This window comes from Phoca vitulina, unplaced genomic scaffold (assembly GCF_004348235.1).
Source record: "Phoca vitulina isolate PV1807 unplaced genomic scaffold, GSC_HSeal_1.0 scaffold10, whole genome shotgun sequence".
Lineage (NCBI taxonomy): Eukaryota > Metazoa > Chordata > Mammalia > Carnivora > Phocidae > Phoca > Phoca vitulina.
Window position 1 is genome coordinate 20,024,528 of NW_022589713.1, and position 12,284 is coordinate 20,036,811.

The following is a 12,284-nucleotide window of genomic DNA, read 5'->3' on the forward strand; positions in this document are numbered from 1 at the left end:
TGCTTGTGCTCTCTCTCTCAAATAAATAAATAAAATCTTTAAAAAAACAAACAAACAAAAAACCCAAAGAGCTTCAGGAAGTTCCAAGATTACAAACTGAAGCCTGAGTGGGAGTAAAGTAGTAGTCTAGAAACAGCCTTATTAAAGGAAATCAGAAACTTTGTAACAAGGACAGGGTAAGGCAACTTTTTCTCTAAAGGGCCAGACAGTAAATATTTTAGGCTTTGTGGGCCACACACAGTCTCTGTCACATATTCTTCTTTTCTTACAACCCTTAAAAAATGTAAAATCATTCCTGGCTTTGGGCAGTACAAATAAGGTTTTTGAGAGGTTCCAATTAAAATAGTGGATTTAACAGATAAGTTTTCTTTCTTTTTTTTAAAGGAAATTAACACAGTAGGCAAAATATACAGGAAAGCAAGCAATAGCAACAAATTTTTGTAACCTAAAAAGACAGATGGACAACTAGTTACTACCTCAGTGAATTCCAGAAAGGTGAAGCCTAACCCAGGAGTTGAAAAACCCAACTTACACCCTGGAATCCTCAAGAGTTAGGAATTGGCAGCACCTACTACTGCTTAAACTGAGAAAAGAGGGGTTTAAATAAGGAAGACCGGGTGAAAGCTAAGAAGTGGTTAAATCCTTAGAAGTTTCCTCCCCAAATATACCTAATGGTAGGCTACACAACTCTGAACTGGGATCACCAGATAGAACTAAAAATCTTTGTACCCTACCAAAAGTGGGGAATGAGAAATCCAGTCCCTCACACATATACCTATACACACACACACACACACACACACACACACAAAGGGGGCAGTCAAACCTTCAGCCCTCAAGAAAATTGTTTTCCCTCAAGAGGAAATACCTCCCAGACATCAGGGTTTTCTCAAAAAAAAAAGGCTCACTTGGACCACCATGCAATGACGTTTAAGACCCCATCAATTCAAGCTTTCAATCTCAAGATAACATCCAAGGATTACTGACACCTCAAGCAACATAAAAGTTAGAAACCAATTTAGAAGAGAGTCCCCAAGAAGAAACAAGGGCAAAAAATAAGTCATTTTTATACCCTCGGAAATTAGAGAAGAAAATGTATCCATGAAACTAGCAAAGGATACTCTCTATAAAAAAAGAATTTTTAAAGAATAAAGAGTTCTTGGGAAATCAAAATCTTGCTGGAAAAAATGAAAAATTCAGCAGAAGGCTTAGGAAATAAAGTTAACGAAACCTCTCATATAATATAGAGTAAAAACACTAGGAGATGAAAACTAAAGAAGAAAAACAAATACCAAAGGACTAGTCGGAGATACAAACAGAACTAGCAGAAATAACAAAATTATCAGAGAGAGAAACAAAAGGAAGGAAACTATTATTATAGACTGAATTGTGTCATCTCCCTGCCCCCCCCATTCATGTTGAAGCCTCAACCCCCAAAGGGGAGGAGGAGGAAGAGAGAGGTAACTCCCTATACAGAAAGGCTTTGTAAGGACACAGTGAAAAAGCAGCTGTCTAGAAGCCAGATAGCACCTTGATCTTGGACTTCTTAGCATTCAGAACTGTCAGAAAATAAGTTTCTGTTGTTTAAACCACCCAGTCTGTGTTATTTTGTTATGGCAGCCCTAGGTGACTAATATAATCATCAATGAAATAATTCAAGAAAATTTCCCAGAACTGACTAACATAATTTTGCAGGTTTGAGGGGCACAATGAGTATCCAAGAAAACGCACAAAAACAGATGTACGCCAAGTCACACCATCATGAAATTTCAGAATACAAGAGATACAAAATTCCAAAAAAGCAAAAAAACATTAGGATCAGGAATCAGAATGTTTTCAAAATTCTCAAAAGGATCACAAGCCAGAAAACAATGGAGAGATGCCTTGCGAATTCTGAAAGTAAATTATTTCTGAAAGTAAATTATTTCTAACCCAGAATTCATTACCCAGCAAAATCCCATGGGAAGACCAAAAAAAAGAGGGCATTTTATTAATACAAGATCTCAGTCTTTCACAGGAATCTACTATGGGATATATTCCACCAAAGGAGGGGTCAAACCAAAAAAAGAACTACATGATTCACAGGAAATAAGAGATTTAACACAGAAGAAAGGCAAGGGGAGTCACTAGTCTTATGGTGAAGGGAGAAAGTCCAGAAAACTACTATGGAGACAGAAAGCTGCTCCCAGCAGGTTCAAAAACTGGTAAACAAGAAAAGAGTAACTATACTCATAGGTATACATACACAAAAGAAATGACTGTGTATGTCCAGTGGAAGACTTGTAAGTAAATGTATATATAACAGCTTTATTCACAATAGCTTAAAAACTAGAAACAAACCAAATATCTATTAATGGTGAATTTTTTTTAATTGTATATTTCATCCAGCAGAAAACTACTATCAGTAAAAAAGACCAACTACTGCTATACCCAACATCATAGGTGAATCTCACAAACACAATTATTAAGCAAAAGTAGTCACCCACAAGAGTGTATATTCTATGGTTCCATTAAGTTCAAGAACAGACAAAAATGATACAGGTCAGAACAATGATTAACTTTTGGGGATAGGAAATGGTGAATGAGAGGACACATGAGAGAGCTTTCTGGAGCACTGGAAATGTTCTATACCTTGATCTGGGTGATGGATAGGTGTCTACAAATACAATGAAATTTGTGTACTTTGCTATTTTAAAAAATTTAAATGATACTTTAACAAGTTTTTAAAGAAATCAATGACATTTTCAATTGCATCATCCCACAACAAGAATTAATCAAAGGGAAAAAAAAAATCTAAGGCTTTATATACAAAGATCTTTATTTCAGAATTATTTTTACTAAAGAAAAAAACACCTGGAAATATTATTTAAATAAATGAGTGCAACGCAAACCCTGGGTTTTTCTGGTGTGAGAAATTATCTGGCCTTTATTACCAGCAGCCAAAAGGGAGCCATCTGCCCAGTAGGAAGAGCATGTTCACAGGTTCTAAGGCAAAAAAATCTTGGCTACTGAAGGGAAAAGGGGGGGAAAGGGAGAATGGCAAGAGTTGCAGCTAGAAGCAGCCAAATCATGGAAGGTCTTATAGGCCTTTTTAAGAATACGGAGGGGTGGGGCGCCTGGGTGGCTCAGTCGGTTAAGCGTCTGCCTTCGGCTCAGGTCATGATCCCAGGGTCCTGGGATCGAGTCCCGCATCGGGCTCCCTGCTCCGCGGGGAGCCTGCTTCTCCCTCTGCCTCTGCTTCTAGGGGAAGGGGCTGTACACAAAGTATTCTAAATGTTTCTAAAAATAAAAAATGTTATCATGCAAGAACATTTAGTACCTGGAAGCGATCAAGAATTTCTAAGGAAAATTTTCCAAAGTTTCATTTAATTAATAGAATGTTTTTGTGGTAAATATAAATTTTTGTTTTGCTGGAATGCTCAAAAAATACAGGGCATATTAAATTCTTTGTTATATCAATTATTTGAGTTTATCTAAATACAACATGATTTGGAAATACGTACTGAAATTTTTGGAAGGCTGATTGTTAAAAAGCAACAAAAAAAGCTCTTTAGATGCAACCGTTTTTTAAAAGCCATAATCTCACTGCTTTATTCGATTGGTCTGTTTCAAGAAAAGCAGAATTATCCATACCATACTTACGTCCAATTCAGCAATCCTTAAATACAATTTCAGGAATAAAGAATGAGAGAATCAGTGTTTCAACAGTTTATTTTAGCAGATTATTTATTTAAACAAAAAACAAGCCATTATAAACAACCAAAAAATAGAAAAACAGCTTCTAACCTGTTTAAAACCCAAAGGGTAAAACATTCCTTCCAGAAATATTTCACCTGATAGTTTTCTGTGCTATCTTACACTACTCAACTCTTGCTACATAAGTGTAAAAAAACAACAACAAAAACCAAGGCAACCCTATGCTGCCACTATAACAGAAACTTCCGAGTTAAGAGGAAAAAAAGGTCAAGAGCAAATATATAAAAGCTCTCTGACTTCCCAAAAGAACAAATGTTTTCAGAATATTTTGCTCAATAAACAGATTGCTCAATAATCAGGTTTCTGACAGATGAACAAGAGGACAAAGTAGCAAAATGTAAAAGTGTTGCTGTTCTAAGAATCTAAAAGAGAAAAAGAACATTTGGCTGGATCATTAAATTTAGTTATGTGATAAACCCTGCAGGTTTCCTCCAAACCACTGCAATGTTCACATCTACTTTGAAAGTACCCAAATATCCAGTCTCTTTGAACTAAGAGATTCAAACAAACTAAACTCCAGGAGTAAAAATTCTAAGAGATCCATTCACTTTTTAATGAATCACGGACTCAACTATAGAGATGAGAATATTATTTTTGTTAATGCTGTTAATACATCTAACAAGCAAAGAAAAAGACTTTAAATCAGTTTTAATTATTTAAACAATCCAAGTTATGAAGATCCCACTGCCCTCACATACAAGTTTTGAATCTATGGAAGGTGTAAAGATACAGAATGTAAAATAATGTGAAGCAAACAATAAAAAAACTGCATTGCAAGAGATGAAAAATAGTATAGGGGCGCCTGGGTGGCTCAGTGGGTTAAGCGTCTGCCTTCGGCTCAGGTCATGATCCCAGGGTCCTGGGATCGAGCCCCGCATTGGGCTCCCTCCTCAGCGGAAAGCCTATTTCTCCCTCTCCCACTCCCCCTGCTTGTCTTCCCTCTCTCGCTGTGTCTCTCTCTGCCAAATAAATAAATAAAATCTTAAAAAAAAAAAAAAGAAAAATAGTATAGCTTCTTTGGAAATACATAGAAAAAAAAAGTTTTTTAAAGAATACACAGACCAAGGGGCACCTGGGTGTTTCAGTCAGTTAAGCGTCTGCCTTCAGCTCAGGTCATGATCCTGGAGTCCCAGGATGGAGCCCGTATTCGGCTCCCTGCTCAGCAGGGAGTGTGCTTCTCCCTCTGCCCCTCACCCTGCTTGTGCGCTCACTCTCTCTCGAATAAATAAAATCTTAAAAAAAAAAAAAAGAATACACAGACCTTGAGTTAGGAAATCAAGCTTTGAGTTTCAGCTCTGCCACCATCATTAGATGTGTGAATTTTTGTGTAGTTATTCTGTATGGCTTTCATTTTCCTTACCTATAAAACGAAAGGTTGTAATTCCAATGTTCCCACAGTATTGTTCCATGATATTATGACACAAGTCCACATAAGCTTAAAAAAAAAAACCAACGGAATGATAAAACAGTAAGGGCAACAGGTTCAAAGGAAAGTAACAATACAGAGAACAGAAAGATCTGGAAGGCTGCACTGAATTCAGGACCAAAAATGAAACTTCAACAAAATATGACTTCATTTGCTACTTTGGAAACTTGGTGGGGGGGGGGGAAGGGATTTCTTTTAAAGAATAGGCAGGCTATGCATAGGCAATCAAATTCTCAACAGACAAAGGTAGAAAAACACAAACTCTAAATGAGAATGATAGAGTGGTTTAGGATGGTCAGCTCTCATAGAGAAACAGTGCTGTCATAAGAAAAAAATAGGTATTGAGCAGACTTTTAGAAGACTAGGAATTCTGAGGTATACTCTATAAATAACAGGGAGTTATCGCTGGTTTCACAGTGAGGGACATGGGGAAACATAATTTTAAGATTAAGGTGGAAGGCAGGACATAATGAGTAGAGAGAAAAGGTAGGCAGAAAACCTGATTACAAGCTAGTGGAAAGGAATATATCTCAAAGAAATTTCCAAAAAATGGCTGACAAAAATTAGCCAATGCTATGTGGATAGAGGATGTCAAAGACAAAACCAAGGTTTGTGTCTGGGTAGCTGCAAGTGTAATGTTACCAAAACAAAGTCAGCCTATGGAATCAGTAAAATGAGGATCATCCAGATAGAATTACTGCCTTAATTAAATAATCTTTAAATATCAGTTGTCTTCCTGAGGCGCCTGGGTGGCTCAGTCAGTTGAGTGACCAACTCTTGGTTTTGGCTCAGGTCAAGATCTCAGGGTCATGAGACCCAGCCCTAATGCCCAAATCACACACTGTACTCAGCAGGGAGTCTGCTTGAGATTCTCTCCCTTTCACTCTCCCTCTGCCACTCCCTCCCCCTCACCCAAGTGAGCAGGCCAGCACTCTCTAAATAAATAAATTTTTAAAATAAGTATCAGTTGTCTTCCTAAAACAGCACACCCAAGTATTTATGAAGAATTTCTTAAATGCTTAGTGATTTCACGAGTTTCCTCCAATTTTACTTATTGACTAAATAACAAATCATTCAGTTTTCTGACGTAGGTAGAGAATATTTGGTATTTTTCCATATTATAAAGGTAAGTAAACTGTAAAAGTTATTAAAGTATGATACTATGATAAAAAATGGACGCATTCTGTATTTATTAAATGAAGTCCTCCTGACAAGTGATTTATAACAATAATCACATTAAATCTACCTTGAGCTTTGGCAAGGAAGTCCTCAACGGTCCAAAAGAAAAATAAACCCAGAAGCATAAAGTACCATTCAGTATCTAACAAAACATTCTGTGTATGCTTCAAATTTTATTTATATGGACCTGAAAACACTGGTAAAATCTGCACTAAAAGATAATGCACAGAAAAATAAAGTGAACAATTTAAAATTTAATATGTGAACAAGCACAGCTGAGTCTCCAGCACTCTGCGAATAGGGTTTAACTGATATTATAGCTAATTCCTCCAAATCACAATTTTCCCAAAAAAGAAAATTCCACAGTCCATGATCAAGATGGAATGAAAACTACTATTAATCAACCAATGCATATTCCTTGTAACTATCAAACTGTGAATGGTATTCCTTGTTACTATCAAACTGTGAATGGGAGCCTACTTAAGAACTAAATATAACTGACAATTATCAAACAAACAAAACCTTCTTGGATTATTTCCCCATTCCACCTCGCTGAAGATTAAGATTTTAGGAACAGTGCTTCCAGATGCTTAGTAAATTATATAGTTCGTTTTTCATCCATCTACCAAAGTAAGACTTTTAAAAATGAATACCTCTTGCAACATTTACCCGTTTTGACCAGACACTGAGCTTCTTTGCTCACCACCCAAGATGGGATTCGAAATTCTCAACTTTTCTTTCCTAACTCCTATGTTTTCTTACCAAATCTAACGGGTGAAATTATTTTTAGGTGACCAGCTCATCCGTTCGACAATAACTAAGCGCCTATAATGTTACAGTTCTCAGCCCTAAAAAAATCCAGCTTCCCGAGCTTCTAACGGCAAATTTAACTTTTATGAAAACACCACAGAACGTCACAAAACCAATTACTTAGTTTTTTTTTTTTTTTTTTTTTACCGGATATATTACACTTAAGTCAAAAGCTCACAGCCGAAGCAACAAGCAAGCGTACGAAACTACAGCAGGTCCATATGATTAAAATAACCTCGATTTCCCGAGAACGGGGGAAACTGCTGGGGCTGGGGGGAGGGGCACAGGGCGCATCCCAAGGATGTCCACCCTCAGCACAGGTTACGGCCCCCTCCCCTCCTGTAGGGCTGGAGGTGAGTGCGCCCGTCCCCTCCTCTACCACGTCCCTACCTTCCCCCGCCTCGGATTACGCCACAACAGACAACAGGACTTTTTAGGGAGAGAAAGAAAGAGGGGAGCGCGAGCGCCGCACACTCGACCTCCCAGCCTCGCAGGAGCGGCCGGCCGGAGCGAGGCCTGGGGCTGCGCGGTCCCGGGCACTGGCCAGAGGATCGCGCGGAGCCGCGATGCAAACGCCCAGGCCCGGCCAAGCGGCCTCCCCGCCCCCTCCGGCTCAGCTCAGGGCCGGCAGACGGCGCCCGGGGGGCTAACTTCGCCGGAGAAGAGGAAGCAACGCAGCGAGTAACAGGCTGTGTGGACGCACGGGGAAAGGAAAGGCTGTCTGTGCGTCTGCCTACCGGCAGGACCGTCTCACCTTCCCTCTGCCGGGTCCGTGCGGCCCCAGCTCACCTGAGGAGGGCACCGGGAGACCGCCGCGGCCGCCGCGATGGCCGTTACGGCACGAGGCCTCCGCTCAGCCGCCGCGTAGCTCTCGGGAGAGGGGCGGGACGCGCGCGGCGGGCGGGCGGGGCTCCGGCGCCGACTGGCCGGGAGGCCGTGGGCGGATCCGCGCGGGCAGGAAACCCCCTCCCGGCACAATCCGATAGGTTCAGTCGCTCCTTTCTCTCCTATCCCTGAAGCGAGAGCTGTCTGCGCCGCGCTCGGATTGGGCCGGCCCGCCTGTCAATCAAGTGCTGTGCTGGGCGTGGATCAAACTGAGGCTGTCCAGCAGAGAGTGAGCGAGAGGGTGAAAAGTGCCTGGCCTGACCTGGCTCTTGTCGTTTTTGCCTCTCCGGTTGCTGTAGCCGATTACTTTGGGCCTTCCTCCTCAGCGCCACATTAGAGACTCCGCAGCAGAAATTACTGCTTCCCAAGTTCAGCCCCAGCTGTTCTGGGAGTTTCTTCCTGGTTTCTGCATTAAAGAGGGTCTTGCCCAACAGAAGGTTTTTAGGGGCAGGGAGAGAAAATGAAAAACAAACCAAAAGGCCTGGAAATGGGAACCTGAGAGAAAAATGTAAGATGTACGGTTAATTTGAGCCACAAACCGAAATAAGATGAGTCTAAGGGCCTTCCAGGTGCCCTGGTGCGTGGATAGCTTCCAGTCTCAGCTGTGGTAGCCATGCTGTGAGGAGGACAATGACCTTCAGTGCCAAGGGTGCCCATTCTTAGCGGCCCAGTCCCAGCCACCTGCCCGGTGATCAGTAAGTTGGTTCTCCCCACTCCAGTACTGCAGCCCCCCACCTCAACCTGCCTCATGCCTTCTGAACCATCTTTGTGGCTCGGCTCCGCTTAGGCGTCGCCTCCTCAGGGAAACCTGCTGGGTTAGATACTTTTCATGGAGCACAGGTATTTTCCCCAAACAAACTGTTGAGTTTGTCCGTATCCCCACGTAGATGGTAAACTCATTAAGTCAGGAACCATGTCAGTATTTTTCCCTCCTGCCAACTACATAGATGGTAAGTAAATATTGTTTAAGGCGTTAATACAGCTTCCTTTCCCTTCTTTAATCCTGGCCTAACTGTAAGTCCCAAGGGTTCACATTCTTCTGCATTTAACTTCGAAATTATTCATTTGAGTTCTGATGTATGTGGTTTGGTTGCCATTATTTAGGACCACAAGGTCAAGCACAATCACCTTCCACCCCTTCCTGGCTTCAAGTTGGCTCTGGCAAGTAAACCATGAAACTCTGGGCAACAGCTACTGTATGTCTATATCCCATTATTAGCATCCAAAGTGAATAATGTAAGTGAACTTCAAATTTATTCTAATGGTCTAAATTCCGTTGCATATTTATAATGGCTACTATGGACTGAGTTTGTCCCCTCACAAAATTCATATGTTGAAGCCCTAACCCCTAATGTGACTGTATTTGAAGACAGGGCCTTTAGGAGGTACTTAAGATTGACTGATATAAGAGTGGGGCCCTACAACTATAGGATTAGTGTTCCTGTAAAAAGAGACAGCAGAGAGCTTGCTCTCTATCTCCACCATGAGAGGAGTGAGAAAGGGCCATGTGCAAGCCTGGAAGAGAGCTCTCACCTGTAATTGACCATGATGGCACACTGATGTGGGACTTCAGCTTCTAGAACCAGGAGAAATTAAATTTCTGTTGCTGGTATTTTGTTATTGGCAGCTCAAGCTAATACAATAGTTTTATTTGTTGACACATCTTATAAAGTTTATGGATTGAGATGCTATTATATTCATTTTTTAAGCTGGAGAAATGATTGTCCAGAGGTGAAAACTGTTTCTGCAAAATCATACAACAAACTGTTAGCAAAACCTGGCTCAGTTCAATTCTACTTACATAATTAACATGTGATGGGTTGGGGGTGTTTATACAAATACAACAGGTAAAGTGGTTCCTGCCATCAGGTAGCTTATACCACTGCCATAAGTGGGGAAAATAAACCCAGAAAAATATGCTGAAGTTGTAAGTTTAGATTTTATTTTGTAAGGGAATACGTATTTTGAATGAACCAGTGGTCTGAACAGAACCTTCACAAGATTTTGATCTAGATCTCTTGACTACTGTGTGCCACCTATTTAAGCAATAGAAGAAATAAGGGAAAGAGCTTTCTTTTAAAAGGGTTTTTAGTTCCCTGTAAACATGTTTTTTCCTTTTAGTTTTCCTTCTCTAAGTTTCCTCATCACCCATTCTTACCAGGAAATTAAAAAAAAAAAGAAAGAAAAGAAAGGGGTGCCTGGGTGGCTCAGTCTTTAAGCATCTACCTTCGGCTCAGGTCATGATCCCAGGGTCCTGGGATCGAGCCCTGTGTCAGGTTCCCTGCTCAGTGGGGAGCCTGCGTCTCCCTCTCCCACTCCCACTGTTTGTGTTCCCTCTCTCGCTGTGTCTCTCTCTGTCAAATAAATAAATAAAATCTTTTAGAAAGAAAGAAAGAGAGAAAGAAAAGAAAAGCTCAAAAAACATATGAAGAGGAGAAGGAATTGAAGGAAAAAAAGAAATAGCGATGAAACAAGAAAGCATTGGGTAGAAAGTAGATAGGCAAAAGCCACATATGAAATTGCAGTATGGTAACTTAGAAGGAATGGAGTTACATGTTCTTATGGGGTGGAAGTTGTCCCAGAGACTTCCTTCCATACACCCTGTCTCCCCAACTTCCAAATATGAACATTCACATGGCTTCTTCTTCCTCTCTTTTAGCAGAACTCAAACCAAAAATGGGAATCACCCCTGCTAATTAGTGCTGAGTGGACCAGGGACTAGCCAGAATCATGTGACGATAACATTTAGACCAAAACTTATGACCTATGGACTGGAAACAGGGCTTTGGATAGGGATAGCTAATCTGTCTAGGATAAAAACATGTAGGCAGCTCACTTTATTAATCCTGAAGGAAAGGATTTGGGAAGACAGGAAGGGGAAAATGAGCCTCCATGTCTCAAGATCTTTCCCAGGAAACTTGATAGCTTATAGTTAGAAATGATTAGAGGATGATCTGGTTTAGCATCACTGCCAGGTAGGACTGTTTAGGGCAACAACAACAAAAAAGCCCTACTTACTAATCAACAAGAAGTAACTAATCACAAGCTTGACTGTGAAGTATAGAAATTAGTGGACCCTGGTAACTAAATTTAATTTCTGGACTGAGTATTGTTATGCTTTTATGGGAATTAATTCAACAAAAATTTATTGAGTCCACTCTGTGGTAGGCACTATAATAGGTGCTGGAAATCTAAAGATCAGTCTTAACTGAAAGGAGTTCAATCCAGTGTCAGAGAATGAGATTTAAATATATTTATTATTAATATAGTTAATACAGCTATAGAAATGTATAGGGGGACATTAAACCACAGGGGGAGTTGTATGGTCAGGCTAGTCAGGCAAATAAGTAGGCAAAGAAGAGATGGGTTTTCCACATAGAGGGGCCTGCATTTAAAAAGGTATTACACAATTGAAAAGGTATTACACAATATTGCTGGAGCAGAAGATGACTAGAAAAGTAAGCAATAGCAGGTTATAGGAGTTAAGGACCTTAGCCTTTATCCTATAGGGGATAAGAAGCCATCAGAGTGGTATTCTTCACCACTTTAAAATGTCATTCTATTCTTTTCTGGCTTCCAGTCTTTCTTCTTTTTTTTTTTTAATTTTATTTTATTATGTTATGTTAGTTGCCATACAATACATCATTAGTTTTTGATGTGGTGATCCACGATTCATTGTTTGCGTATAACACCCAGTGCTCCATGCAGTACGTGCCCTTCTTAATACCCATCACCAGGCTAACATCCCCCCCACCCCCCTCCCCTCTAAAACCCTCAGTTTGTTTCTCAGAGTCCATAGTCTCTCATGGTTCATCTCTCCCTCTGATTTCCCCCTTTCATTTTTCCCTTCCTTCTCCTAATGTCCTCCATGCTATTCCTTATGTTCCACAAATAAGTGAAACCATATGATAATTGACTTTCTCTGCTTGACTTATTTCACCTAGCATAATCTCCTCCAGTCCCGTCCATATTGATGTACAAGTTGGGTATTCATCTTTTCTGATGGCTGAGTAATATTCCATTGTATATACGGACCACATCTTCTTTATCCATTCATCTGTTGAAGGGCATCTCAGCTCTTTCCACAGTTTGGCTATTGCGGACATTGCTGCTATGAACATTGGGGTGCATATGGCCCTTCTTTTCACTACATGTCTTTGGGGTAAAGACAAAGACACTACGTGTCTTTGGGGTAAATACCCAGTAGTGCAATTGCTGGGTCATAGGG

At 40.6% G+C, this 12,284-nt stretch overlaps 1 protein-coding gene across 2 annotated transcripts in view; it reads right to left on the bottom strand.

The window, feature by feature from the left end:
- The window catches only part of NCK1 (NCK adaptor protein 1), a 76,318-nt gene extending 68,246 nt beyond the window's left edge, over positions 1-8,072 (bottom strand). The window contains exon 1 of one of the 2 annotated variants that reach the window (XM_032408635.1): positions 7,926-8,072. The gene's annotated coding sequence lies outside the window, so the exon portion shown is untranslated. The remainder of the gene's footprint in view (positions 1-7,925) is intronic. The other variant, XM_032408636.1, reaches the window with a different exon arrangement.
- Between the last annotated feature and the right edge of the window lie 4,212 nt (positions 8,073-12,284).